This window comes from Ixodes scapularis, unplaced genomic scaffold, assembly GCF_016920785.2.
Source record: "Ixodes scapularis isolate PalLabHiFi unplaced genomic scaffold, ASM1692078v2 PGA_scaffold6__148_contigs__length_123643588, whole genome shotgun sequence".
In the NCBI taxonomy this organism is placed as follows: Eukaryota; Metazoa; Arthropoda; class Arachnida; order Ixodida; family Ixodidae; genus Ixodes; species Ixodes scapularis.
In genome coordinates this window covers 32,549,243-32,563,618 of record NW_024609881.1, presented here as the reverse complement: position 1 = coordinate 32,563,618, position 14,376 = coordinate 32,549,243, and the positions used below count along the sequence as shown (strand labels likewise).

The 14,376-nt window shown below is 46.8% G+C and overlaps 2 pseudogenes; both read right to left on the bottom strand.

The window, feature by feature from the left end:
• Window positions 1-7,724: 7,724 nt before the first annotated feature.
• Window positions 7,725-8,363, bottom strand: LOC120840009 (annotated as a pseudogene).
• A 1,330-nt stretch (window positions 8,364-9,693) lies between these two features.
• Window positions 9,694-10,332, bottom strand: LOC120840008 (annotated as a pseudogene).
• Between the last annotated feature and the right edge of the window lie 4,044 nt (window positions 10,333-14,376).

Below are 14,376 nucleotides of genomic sequence, written 5' to 3'. Positions count from 1 at the left end.
AATTGGAAATGGTTTAAACCAGTTGACCCTTTAGCTGGTTCTTCCCAATTGACACCAGCTACCGTAAAATTCGAAACAAACTCTCCCGCCCTCAAAACCGTCAGCTCTATCTGCTTCCGCCAACAGCCGCCGGAGGAGGAGGGGGACAGGGCCGTACGGGTATGGCCGGACCTGGATGAGACTTTCCTCCTTTCACCATGTTCGCACCGCGCCCGCCAGCACGTGGTCACGCGGTTGCGAGCGGATGAGTTCTCGCTGCTCACTGATGGCTCTAAAGAGAGATTTTCACCGGAACCCCGCACTTACCCCATCAACGTCACTGTGCATGTGACCCAGAAGACGACGTACAAGTTATGAGGTGGCAAAAAACCTGGATCTTTTTCATATTTTTAAAATAAAAACTAGGGTATCCAGACAAAATCTGTTTTTTGTAGTTCACTTCAGAAGTGTCAGGCATCAACTTGCACAATTATTTAGGCAAAGCCCTGAAATTGTTGCACAGCTCCTTTAAAGAGTGGGTCGTCAGCGATTTACTGAACACCGGCGTGCCATTACTTAGCTTTCGTCGAAGTTCGGCTTTCCTGTTGTTTTGCTGTAGCGAAATGTCAAAATTCTTGTCCCATTCCCGTATCCGGTCGAGCTCGGAAGCGTCGAGACGTCTGGTGTACTTTTTTTCCGTTTTCACGATGCCATTGGACGTTCTAGATTTTCTTTGCCACTGTGTAGGAATGCATTAGACCACCTGACACTGTCAAAAGAAGCGACAATGTTGTGTATCGATCGGGCTGCAAAGTAGAACTGGATCCTTGGGCTGAGTTTGGCAGATTAGTGTTGCCTGGGAGTGATCCGTGATAAGGGTGCAGAGCAGCGAGGGGGGGGGGGGGGGGTTGCTTTCACGGAACGGTGCAGAAATGTGAATTTAGAAAGGGGGGGGGGGGGGTCGGGCTGGCTTGCTCGGAATTTTACGGTAGTCCCAGTTGAAACCACTTGAGATTACAACTGGTCCCAGTTAGATATTTTCGCCCGGGGAATAAGAAATGTGCTTGTACTTACTGCATTAGAATTTGCAGCAGCTTAGCTGTGTAAACTCGGCACCGCCACCTCAAAATCATCAACACTGGTGTGCTACAAATGCTGCACAATTACAGAAACGCAGCGAGAAAGGTAAACGCACGACCTGCAGCGTGATGCTACCAGACATCAAACGCTGCCTTGGCCACTATAGCACTTCGCACAGGGTGCGAACAGAAGCATCTAGCAATCCACATACAGTTGAGCAACATACTTTTTACCGGTAACGAAGTGACGACCGCAGACATGGGTACTTCCAATGTATGTGAGCCTGTCTGTATAGTCCCTTATGTGCCCACTTTCTAAATGTTTAAAAATCACTAACACGCTCAAATACTACAAGTTTCAGCCAGAGGCTTCGGCGTTTCTCGGACAGCAGCTTTGTATGCTCACACTATCGCATTATCACCTTTAGTGAATGGTGCTGCCCTACATTTCGCTCTGTGTTACTGTGCTGTGCAGAGGACTTGCGTCTGCTTCGGGAGCTGAATATAGCACACATGGGCATGACTGCACCACTGCAACCGTGAATGCACAGCAGAAGAAACGTGCACTGTTGGCATCGCAAACGCTGTAGCGACGCGGCCAACGCTGCTGGCGCCGATCCCGAAACTATGTCAGTACCTGGTAATGGCGCTGAGATATCCCATAAGCCCCGACTGAGATGTCAGTGAGACCTATGTGTATGGTGACCATACTCCTCAAAGTCGAAAGCGGGACAACAAGGGGAGGGGAGAGTGAAGGGAGGGCAAAGCAAGACAGAAAGAAAAAAACCTATTACTATAAAGCGAAAACACACTTTTTTGGGGCTTTAGCTGAATAGTTGAGTACACACACACTTTTCTTACACGTTCTGCAAAACCTACGCAAGCCAAATGTAGTACTATCAAAAGCTGCCCCGTATACACATCTGTGCAAACAAAACTTCTTACTAAGTGGAGCCACAGAAGACGCTAAAAATCATACTCTATTGGAGATAACATTTTTATTCTATATGTGCTTATTCAAATACTGTCATGACTCGATGTACTGACTTCACGAGCAAGTTGTCCACAAAAACAAGACATTTGTCTGTGTTCAGATAGAATGACAGTAGAAATGAACCTCTAAAACGGGACTGTCCCTGCCAAAACCTGCCTGGTCACCCTATCAGTAAAGCAACCACAACTGAATAATTGTAGACAGACAAAATGTCGTTCTTGGTGCCGTGAGACGTGACAAAGCGGCTGTTGTGATTATGCACGATGCCCATTAACATGTAGCTAATAACCAGGGTGAAGAACCGAACCCGAACCGAAAACCGGAGCAATACTTTTATTTTGAACTGAACCGGAACAAAAATGTAAGTTACATTAGGAATTTGATATCAAACCTCAAACGGAACCGTAATTTCATGTGGCGATTACCCGTTCATTGGAAACAATTTGGCATAACAAAATGTGAGCCAGGCCTTCTTGCTGGTGACTGTGAGAGGCCAATTAAGTATTCGCAATGGTGGCATCAGCACCTCAGTGTTTACTAAACAAAATGGCAGTGACGACATGGAGACAGCTCAGTGATAATTAAACAAACATATATTTATGTCTAGGTATGCGAGGAGGCATACAGTTCTATGTTTCACCTTAAAATTTGGAATACAAAGGATATGCTACGAGCCACCGGAACCAAGCTCTGAAGGTGTCGCGTGTCCCTCTGGTTGGGCGGAGCGACGCATGGGGTATGAAGTCGCGATACAAGCTATGAACTATGGATTGGCTCGTGCAGGTCGTAGTGTCCATCACAGTGAAAGCGGAATATATCTGACTATGCTGAAACACTAATAAAGTATTCTTTGCCTGTTTATGTGTATTTCTTAGCTGCTAAGCAACATTCTTCAAGGAAGGAGAAAGCACATATAAACATCCAAATAAAAATTACAGGAGTACACTCAAAGGGATATTTCAGCGAAATTGGAAATATCCCCGTCGTGTGCAGAAATAGGGTGAATATGATCTACGTGATCCATAAATGACAATCGCACGTTTTTTTTTGAGCCTGATGGCGGTATTTATCGTCACAAACGGCCCACTCTGGCAAGCGCTCGGAGAGCAGCCAGCGGAGCGCACGTCACATCCGGCACAATCGTGACATAGTCTGTGTCTGAAGGAGCTAAGCTGCGGCGAGGCTGACGTCGAGAGGGTGTCCTAGTCGTTCCAGCCACCGAAGCGGCTGAAGTACACTAGTAATCGGGCCACTGCAACTAACCCCAAAGCTGCTTTTTGTACAAATTTTGAGTGACTGGTTATAGTTCTATAGCAACTTCTGGGACACACAAAGAAGAGTCTCAGGGAGAGGGGAGTTCCTCCTTGCCCTTCTCTCGTGGTGGCCGAAGGTGACAGTTGTCGTCACTACCTGTCACGGTTCCTAGACGGGCATTACAAACAAGGCGTTGTCAACATCCACCAGATTCTCTTTGCTACTCATTTAATTCGTCTTAAAATTTCTTTTCGTGCCTTTTTCAGCAAGAGATAGATGTGCCTGGTATGGTGCTGCATTTTCAGGCGGTGCCAAATTCAGAAGTCTGCGGGACTTCTGAATTTATTGTCATTTCTGAAAATAACTACTCTGTGGGCGCTTGACTCTATCCAATATTCGCCACCATTTTGGAAAATGAGTGATGTGCCCCCATTACCCTTGGTGTAATGCACGCCAGTTAAAAAATCACTATTGGGGAATGAAAGCGCATCATGAAAGATAGTGTTAAAATGTACTTGTACTTTAAAAGGACATGTTTATAGTAATTTACTTTAAGTACATTGCACCTGGTGTACTTATTGATTTCCTTGAAGTACATCACCTTTAATTTACTTTGTGTTTTACATCAAGTCCTTTTCATTTGTACTTTACCCAACACTGATGTGTACAGATATGACCAGCTTGACAAGCATCACACAACTAGCTTACAATGGTAAGCCAGCCATGTGACAATGGAAGTTTTACTTAGCACCATTCTGAGATGCGTTCAGCATTATGTGATACGTGGGGTGGGACAGCAGTGATGCGAACTGAGAACCTGGAAACAACGATTTTGTGGTGGAAATAGTCATAAACCTTGTGATATTCCAAGTGATTATTTATTTAGTATTCTATATGAAATGTTAAGGTATCGGAACTCCCACTGCCAGAGGGGGTCAGATGACAGTGCTTTGGTGAGATGAAAGGGGAGATCTGGCGTTCGTGTGGGTGAGGCGGTACTGCAGTTCAAGCCTACAAAGAGGTGCCTAATTTGTCATGCGAGTGAGAACGGTCCTGTGATTCAAGCCCATAAAGGGAAGTAGTGCAACCTTAGTCTTAGGGCCAGAAGAGAGCTGTTGCAGACATTCTCTTCCTACCTTCACTGAGTCGGTGAGGGTAGAAGGGTAAGAGTAGCTGGTTTCGCACATATAGCACAGGGGCTGTTCTGGCACTGTTGTCCGCTTTGAGATGATACCATGCTGATGGTGAAACTGAGGCAGGAAATGTGGGACGACTCATTCTGTGGGAGGAGCAAGGAAATGCCATATCACCCCTTTTCGCTGACACCACCTAGATGGCTGTAGTGTTGACAAGTGTGTAATACCTTAGCACGTTCTTGTGGGAAGCGAATGCACACATTCCTGCTCGATGTTTCTCTTGTTTATTCTCGAAGACAAACTCTCTATATATTGTATGGTGCTAGCGGCACTGTCTACGACATTATATGGCAAGTGGTTGCATCTGTCGCAGACTACTGTGTCAGCCAGCGTCTGTCTAGGACTGATGTTCTGACTGATTGAATGGGCTTTCCATTGGAGCGCTGACAATGCATTTGCCTTCTATACTTGCCCCGAGCTGGCCTTCGGTAGGTGATGTACTAAATTCGTCACTACAGCTCGCATTCTAGGTGGTGTTATTCTGGTCCATCATGTCAGCACTGAACTAAGAATGAATGAATTATGATTAGTTCCTCATGATTATAACAAGTGTAAGTGAGAGGCCATGCCAAAATGGCAGTGCTGGCCACAATTTGGAGCATGTATGTCTGCCCCACACTCTAAATATGGATTCCCTCATATGCAGTGTTCAGAGCTCCTATGGGCAGATATATCTGTTCAGCAGCAATGATTTGAAATATATTTTACATTCACATCAATTTAGTTTTATTCTAAAGGTTCCTTAGTGGCTGACATTATAGTCACACAAAGCAACTTTATGTGCTCTGTTGAAAGGTATGGGAGTTGCAAAAACACAAAGAAAATGTACAGTATTATTTCTGCAGGAACATCTCATACCAACTTCTAGACGCCACAGTGCCCGATACAACAAAGAAATTGTTCTTGGACGGTGGCCACACTTTAAGGAGAGTGACCAACTTGCATGGGACAAGATCAGGTATTGTATTCGAATCCAGCCCATCTATAATGTGTGATAAAAAAATAACTTTTTTTTTATAACTCTACTAAAACAGCGTGTGATATTTGTGACCAATATTTCTTTAGAACACTAATAGACCAAGTTTTCTAAACCCGGCCACGTAAAAACAGCCCAAGCCTGACAGGGTTTTTAAGCGTGAGCCTAGCCGAATTCGTTTGTTGCAACTTCAATAGTATGTTTGAATATGCATGTGTATGATTTCTTTAATAGGTGCAAATGTGGCCAATCCGTGGTGCTGCCCGACTAGAGTCTGGCGAGTGTCTTTGCTGCAGGGAAATTGGCAACCAACTTTTCGACCTACATTCGACCGGCTGGGCTGCATTACTACGAACGAGGACTTCCCCCTCGTGTGCCTGAACATTGCGATGTATGATGTTGTTAGGAAGTGGATATTCTGCCGGCAGCGTGCAAAACCCGGGAAAACAATTGTCGGCAGTCCTGGCTGCCATGCAGCTCCAGCTTTACGGGTTTACGTGCATATTTTGCCGCATTGGCTTTCTCGCAGAACAGCTTCCAGAGCTGTGCAAGAGGTCTGCGACCGGACCTCGGCATGCGATGTAGCATGCCGAGGCGGTTCCCCAAGGGAATGCAGACTGAAGGACTCCAGTGCTCCTAGCCTTCGGACGTCGTTGGCAAGGTGTGTAAGTGCATGAACATTGTACACTACAACTTCCTCGCCATACAAACGCCGTGTTTCCTAGACAAAATACTCCAAGAGTGACTCGGCATATGTAATCATTTGTGCAGAGCTGCCGACACAAGTGACGATCCGAATGGCGACATGCGAGCACATGGGGTGCACGTAAGTGTGCACAGGCAGCACAGACTGCAGCACGACAGGTGCTGCATACGGGAGGGAGTCCCTGCATCCTCGCGTCAGGCGCTCACGCATGACGCGAGGAGAAAGTACCGGCATTCGGTGGCTTTCCAATGCTCGCGCTCCCGCATGGCACGAGGTTGCCTGGGGAACTCCCTTGGCAGGAAAGACCTCATGGCATTGAGGTTTTGCGAGTGTTCCGCAATCTTGGCGCAGAGGACAGGCGGACACACCTGGGACCCTTTCGTGCCCAATAGCGCAGCAGCTTTGTCACTGCGCCCAGATAGACGCAGTGCATGGGGTCCACAGGGAGCTGGGACACCATCCCCAGGCCCTCCAGTTCCATGAAGGGTGACGCTCCGTCGGGATGTTTGTCAGTCCGGAGTGGAGCGTCAACTTTCAGGTACTTCATCCTCCGTCTCCAGCAGCCTCTCAGGGTGCACTTATCGTGCCCGAAATAGCCGTTGTGGGCCTTCACATTCTTGGTGGGGCTTCTTTTCGACATGTCGCACATCACTGAATGTAGAACAGAAACGGTTGCCCCCACAGCTCTGTACGCCTACTTGGAGCAGTCCCTTAAGTTCAGGAATTTCTTTTCTGAAGGAAGACATTGATGTCATCAGGCTTGTTGAGGCCGCAGTAAATGCCGATGGGGAACGGCGCTGTGCCCTTTGTGTCCAATGACTTGCACAGAATTGGCCAAACGTGCATGGATGAGCCAGCGAACAGAGACAGTCCGTCGATGTTGATAGTGAGGCGCATACCAGAAGAATCTTTGCCGTCGGCAAATTTATAGAGCGCAGGCATCTCTGGTATCCCATCTTTGCATCTGATATGAATGTACTCGCCCGTGCCACACTGATAGATTTCTGTGGCTCCTCTGGTTCTTGTGGGGAGGCGTAGACTTTTTCGTTGGTCTTAGTTTTAGTGACCAGAGTACCTGGCTTCTAGGTGCAAAGTTGAACTTCTTACGCTCCTACATAAAATTGTTAATAATAACGGTGTACTTGATCGTAACAGTTGTATTGATTTTACTACTCAATCACGCACTCATGCTTCTGATCCCTTAAACATTGTACCATATCAATGTCACCTTAATTGTTGTTAATTCTTTCTTTCCTATAACTATTACAAACTAAAACAGTATCGATGATGCAACACGTCCACTTTATTTTGATAAGTTTTCAGATGCACTTTAGGTAGTTTCGTGCCTACCATTTATAACCCTCCTATTTTACTTGTTGATGTGATCCCTTCTATTTTATTTATTGATTTGTCTATCTGTCCATAACCCATCTATTTTACTTATTGATTTGTCTGTCTGATTTGTGCGTGAACCCTGCAATACTGAGGTTGTAAAGCATGTCGAGGAACATCCCATTACGTTGTTTCCATCAACGTAGCCTCAGTGCGGCCCATTGCACGGCTTTCTCGCAGACTCACAAAACTCCCTCACAATGGGGTAGATGTCACCTCCAAAAGAAAGAATGTTGCAAACTTTGTACACCTCCCCGGTTATGCCCCAGGACGGGACGCCCCAAAGATTCCAAGTTTGCAGTGTGCTTTCGAGTACTGTGCACAGCCGTTCTCCTGGCTGCCATGCAGCTCCAACTTTACGGGTTTACGTGCATATTTTGCCGCATTGGCTTTCTCGCAGAGCACCTTCCAGAGCTGTGCAAGAGGTCTGCGACCCGACCTCGGCATGCGATGTAGCATGCCGAGGCGGTTCCCCAAGGGGATGCAGACTGAAAGACTCCAGTGCTCCTAGCCTTCGGACGTCGTTGGCAAGGTGTGTAAGTGCATGAACATTGTACACTACAACTTCCTCGCCATACAGACGCCGTGTTTCCTAGACAAAATACTCCAAGAGTGACTCGGCATATGTAATCATTTGTGCAGAGCTGCCGACACAAGTGACGATCCGAATGGCGACATGCGAGCACATGGGGTGCACGTAAGTGTGCACAGGCAGCACAGACTGCAGCACAACAGGTGCTGCGTACGGGAGGGAGTCCCTGCATCCTCGCGTCAGGCGCTCACGCATGACGCGAGGAGAAAGTACCGGCATTCGGTGGCTTTCCAATGCTCGCGCTCCCGCATGGCACGAGGTTGCCTGGGGAACTCCCTTGGCAGGGGAGACCTCATGGCATTGAGGTTTTGCGAGTGTTCCGCAATCTTGGCGCAGAGGACAGGCGGACACACCTGGGACCCTTTCGTGCCCAATAGCGCAGCAGCTTTGTCACTGCGCCCAGATAGACGCAGTGCATGGGGTCCACAGGGAGCTGGGACACCATCCCCAGGCCCTCCAGTTCCATGAAGGGTGACGCTCCGTCGGGATGTTCGTCAGTCCGGAGTGGAGCGTCAACTTTCAGGTACGTCATCCTCCCTCTCCAGCAGCCTCTCAGGGTGCACTTATCGTGCCCGAAATAGCCGTTGTGGGCCTTCACATTCTTGGTGGGGCTTCTTTTCGACATGTCGCACATCACTGAATGTAGAACAGAAACGGTTGCCCCCACAGCTCTGTACGCCTACTTGGAGCAGTCCCTTGAGTTCAGGAATTTCTTTTCTGAAGGAAGACATTGATGTCATCAGTCTTGTTGAGGCCGCAGTAAATGCCGATGGGGAACGGCGCTGTGCCCTTTGTGTCCAATGACTTGCACAGAATTGGCCAAACGTGCATGGATGAGCCAGCGAACAGAGACAGTCCGTCGATGTTGATAGTGAGGCGCATACCAGAAGAATCTTTGCCGTCGGCAAATTTATAGAGCGCAGGCTTCTCTGGTATCCCATCTTTGCATCTGATATGAATGTACTCGCCCGTGCCACACTGATGGATTTCTGTGGCTCCTCTGGTTCTTGTGGGGAGGCGTAGACTTTTTCGTTGGTCTTAGTTTTAGTGACCAGAGTACCTGGCTTCTAGGTGCAAAGTTGAACTTCTTACGCTCCTACATAAAATAGTTAATAATAACGGTGTACTTGATCGTAACAGTTGTATTGATTTTACTACTCAATCACGCACTCATGCTTCTGATCCCTTAAACATTGTACCATATCAATGTCACCTTAATTGTTGTTAATTCTTTCTTTCCTATAACTATTACAAACTAAAACAGTATCGATGATGCAACACGTCCACTTGATTTTGATAAGTTTTCAGATGCACTTTAGGTAGTTTCGTGCCTACCATTTATAACCCTCCTATTTTACTTGTTGATGTGATCCCTTCTATTTTATTTATTGATTTGTCTATCTGTCCATAACCCATCTATTTTACTTATTGATTTGTCTGTCTGATTTGTGCGTGAACCCTGCAATACTGAGGTTGTAAAGCATGTCGAGGAACATCCCATTACGTTGTTTCCATCAACGTAGCCTTAGTGCGGCCCATTGCACGGCTTTCTCGCAGACTCACAAAACTCCCTCACAATGGGGTAGATGTCACCTCCAAAAGAAAGAATGTTGCAAACTTTGTACACCTCCCCGGTTATGCCCCAGGACGGGACGCCCCAAAGATTCCAAGTTTGCAGTGTGCTTTCGAGTACTGTGCACAGCCGTTCTCCTGGCTGCCATGCAGCTCCAGCTTTACGGGATTACGTGCATATTTTGCCGCATTGGCTTTCTCGCAGAGCACCTTCCAGAGCTGTGCAAGAGGTCTGCGACCCGACCTCGGCATGCGATGTAGCATGCCGAGGCGGTTCCCCAAGGGGATGCAGACTGAAAGACTCCAGTGCTCCTAGCCTTCGGACGTCGTTGGCAAGGTGTGTAAGTGCATGAACATTGTACACTACAACTTCCTCGCCATACAAACGCCGTTTTGCCTAGACAAAATACTCCAAGAGTGACTCGGCATATGTAATCATTTGTGCAGAGCTGCCGACACAAGTGACGATCCGAATGGCGACATGCGAGCACATGGGGTGCACGTAAGTGTGCACAGGCAGCACAGACTGCAGCACAACAGGTGCTGCGTACGGGAGGGAGTCCCTGCATCCTCGCGTCAGGCGCTCACGCATGACGCGAGGAGAAAGTACCGGCATTCGGTGGCTTTCCAATGCTCGCGCTCCCGCATGGCACGAGGTTGCCTGGGGAACTCCCTTGGCAGGGGAGACCTCATGGCATTGAGGTTTTGCGAGTGTTCCGCAATCTTGGCGCAGAGGACAGGCGGACACACCTGGGACCCTTTCGTGCCCAATAGCGCAGCAGCTTTGTCACTGCGCCCAGATAGACGCAGTGCATGGGGTCCACAGGGAGCTGGGACACCATCCCCAGGCCCTCCAGTTCCATGAAGGGTGACGCTCCGTCGGGATGTTCGTCAGTCCGGAGTGGAGCGTCAACTTTCAGGTACGTCATCCTCCCTCTCCAGCAGCCTCTCAGGGTGCACTTATCGTGCCCGAAATAGCCGTTGTGGGCCTTCACATTCTTGGTGGGGCTTCTTTTCGACATGTCGCACATCACTGAATGTAGAACAGAAACGGTTGCCCCCACAGCTCTGTACGCCTACTTGGAGCAGTCCCTTGAGTTCAGGAATTGCTTTTCTGAAGGAAGACATTGATGTCATCAGGCTTGTTGAGGCCGCAGTAAATGCCGATGGGGAACGGCGCTGTGCCCTTTGTGTCCAATGACTTGCACAGAATTGGCCAAACGTGCATGGATGAGCCAGCGAACAGAAACAGTCCGTCGATGTTGATAGTGAGGCGCATACCAGAAGAATCTTTGCCGTCGGCAAATTTATAGAGCGCAGGCATCTCTGGTATCCCATCTTTGCATCTGATATGAACGTACTCGCCCGTGCCACACTGATGGATTTCTGTGGCTCCTCTGGTTCTTGTAGGGAGGCGTAGACTTTTTCGTTGGTCTTAGTTTTAGTGACCAGTTTTTTCCCCCCTTGCATTGCAGTTGCCGATGAGACAAAGGGGTACCGTATTAATGGAAATTTCTGTTTAACGAAATAACTTTTATTTAATAAAATATATTCAGTAATTTTGCATCATTGTTCTACTCGGTGATCAGCAGTTCTGACATGCGACTTAAGAAAAAAAGAAGAGCACATATTTTTAGCAAGGTTCCTTCCAAAGCACCTCATTCTCAAGGGCACTCGAATATTTATCAACGAGGATTTCTCGCCACGGATTCGAAACATTGAAAAAGAGCTTTGGTCTGGCACCGCCGTCCATAGACTTAAAAGACCCTTACAATCTTCATTTAAAGAAGTCAAAATAACCGCTTACAAGACCTTAATTAGACCTATTTTGGAATGTGGCCGTGTAGTCTGGGACCTGCATTTTAAAGATGACATTAGGCTGCATGACACAATACAGACTAAGGCTATCAAATTTATTTGTAACCGCTATGACCGCAAGTTTTTCCCCACTTCATCCATGCTTGATGTAGGACCAGAGTACCTGGCTTCTAGGCGCAAAGTTGAACTTCTTACGCTCTTACATAAAATAGTTAATAATAACGGTGTACTTGATCGTAATAGTTATATTGATTTTACTACTCAATCACGCACTCATGCTTCTGATCCCTTAAACATTGTACCATATCAATGTCACCTTAATTGTTGTAAATTCTTTCTTTCCTATAACTATTACAAACTAAAACAGTATGGATGATGCAACACGTCCACTTGATTTTGATAAGTTTTCAGATGGACTTTAGGTAGTTTTGTGCCTACTATTTATAACCCCCCTATTCTACTTGTTGATGTGATCCCTTCTATTTTTTTTATTGATTTGTGTATCTGTCCATAACCCATCTATTTTACTTATTGATTTGTCTGTCTGATTTGTGCGTGAACCCTGCAATACTGAGGTTGTAAAGCATGTCGAGGAACATCCCATTACGTTGTTTCCATCAATGTAGCCTTAGTGCGGCCCATTGCACGGCTTTCTCGCAGACTCACAAAACTCCCTCACAATGGGGTAGATGTCACCTCCAAAAGAAAGAATGTTGCAAACTTTGTACACCTCCCCGGTTATGCCCCAGGACGGGACGCCCCAAAGATTCCAAGTTTGCAGTGTGCTTTCGAGTACTGTGCACAGCCGTTCTCCTGGCTGCCATGCAGCTCCAGCTTTACGGATTTACGTGCATATTTTGCCGCATTGGCTTTCTCGCAGAGCAGCTTCCAGAGCTGTGCAAGAGGTCTGCGACCTCAAATCAAATCAAAATTTATTTAGACAACAACCGTCGAGGAATACACCTGTCTGGGGGGGCCGCCACAAAAGGCATCGACATGCCTGACAATGCAACAGCCCCCCGCCCTCTCCACGGCCAGACAAAATGAGACATAGATGACGAAAACTACTTGATCATGAAAGATCAAACATAAAATCCCATAAGCGGCACAGAATACTGTATGCAAAGAGAAAAACAATGAACTAAAACCAGACTCTCCACCACGTAAGACAAACAACGAGGCACATCAATTTTTTTGCCTGCACAAACATGACAAACAAAGGGGCCACAAACAACAACATAGTGCAGCCAGCCAGCCATCTCTACAAAGATATTTCTTTAAGCCCGCAGAGATGCTGCACAAAAAACAAGATACGCGCACAAAAAAATAAAATACTGAAAAAACATGTTACTTTTGAAGGGACAATAGATATACATTTATGGTTTTCTTTAAAGCTTGTATAGAATACCTCCTACATTAGTGGTCATGAGCACAGGGTGGTCATTCAGAAGTACAGGTATTTGATAGTCTAATTTTTGTATGCCATAGTTTGTGCGTACTTTTTGCCTTCTGTAGCTGGTGTGCCGAAAATTGTAGTGATGATCTGTCCAAAGATACGTACTGAAAAAGAGTTGGTTCTAATTTGATTTGAGTACAGATTAATAAAGATAATTTTTTTATTTATAACATTTTGATTAGTTAATATTCGGTGCTTTCTAAAGAGCGGAGCAGAGTGACTTCGGTACGGGGCATTTTCAACCAAGCGCAGTGCCTTTTTCTGTAATATGTCCAGGGTTTTTATATTGGTTTTTACTGTGGTCCCCCATACAAGGAGACAGTAGTGAAGACGGGAATGAACTAAGGTATAATATAGTTGTTTTTTTACCCAGTGAGGCAGCACATTTTTAAGTCTATTAGCCCCGAGTGCGAACACAAGCGTCGCTGCGGTCGCCGCGCCCTGATTGGGTGAGGTGTACCGTGACGTCAGGGGGAGTACTCCGCTCCGCGATCTCGCATCGGCTCGCTTCCCAGCACCGGTTTCCTGGTTTGGCGTTGTGTGCCGCAAGCTCTTCGAGGAGCTGCACTTCGTTTACCCGGTGTGCAAGACGTTGAGTTAGGCCGATATTGACGTGCTTCCGTACATTTTATAAGCCTGCTTGTCCATATTACCTTTAAAATTGAGTTACAAATCCCGAAAGCTATCGGAGGAGGCGATTCCGCCGATGAACCTCTCCGTCCGTCCACACGACACAAGGCAATTTTGCGAGGGATCGGTGAAGCGGTGGCGCAAGTGTTTCAGACGCTGGAATTCTGTTCCCTGCATGTTCATTATTTAGGACGATATTACATGCCGCTTTCAAGGCATTTGAAGTGGCATTTATATCATGGGCCTTTGGGTTCGGCAAATTAGCTTGCGAGCCCGACTTTGCGCTGCCACTCTGCATGCGCTGGTCCGCAGATGTTTTAAAGGCCCTGTGTCTGATTATCCTGGAAGTGCTCGTGGAACAGGGTTGTTTTACATAAATGTAGCTTCTTCCTGAATCAATTATATAGTTTATATACGTATGGCGGCATATTTCTTAGAAGATGCACAATTACTGGAAATTAGTTTGTATGGTAGCAGCAAAAACGGCCGAATTGCCCCCAGTTGCCTGTATGATATGTATTGAACTGCCCAAAATATGCACAGCAATAGTGCCGTAATTTGGAATGTTTATACTTTTTCCTGGCATTTTTATTCCAGCCTCGGGTATTCGGAAAATACACCGTTTAGTCTGAATTGTCATTTCCAATTAAAAGAGACACTGCTGTATGTCTCCAAAAAATTTCCTGAGCCTCCAAACTCCCTACAGCTGGGCTCTGACAACAGAGGAAAACG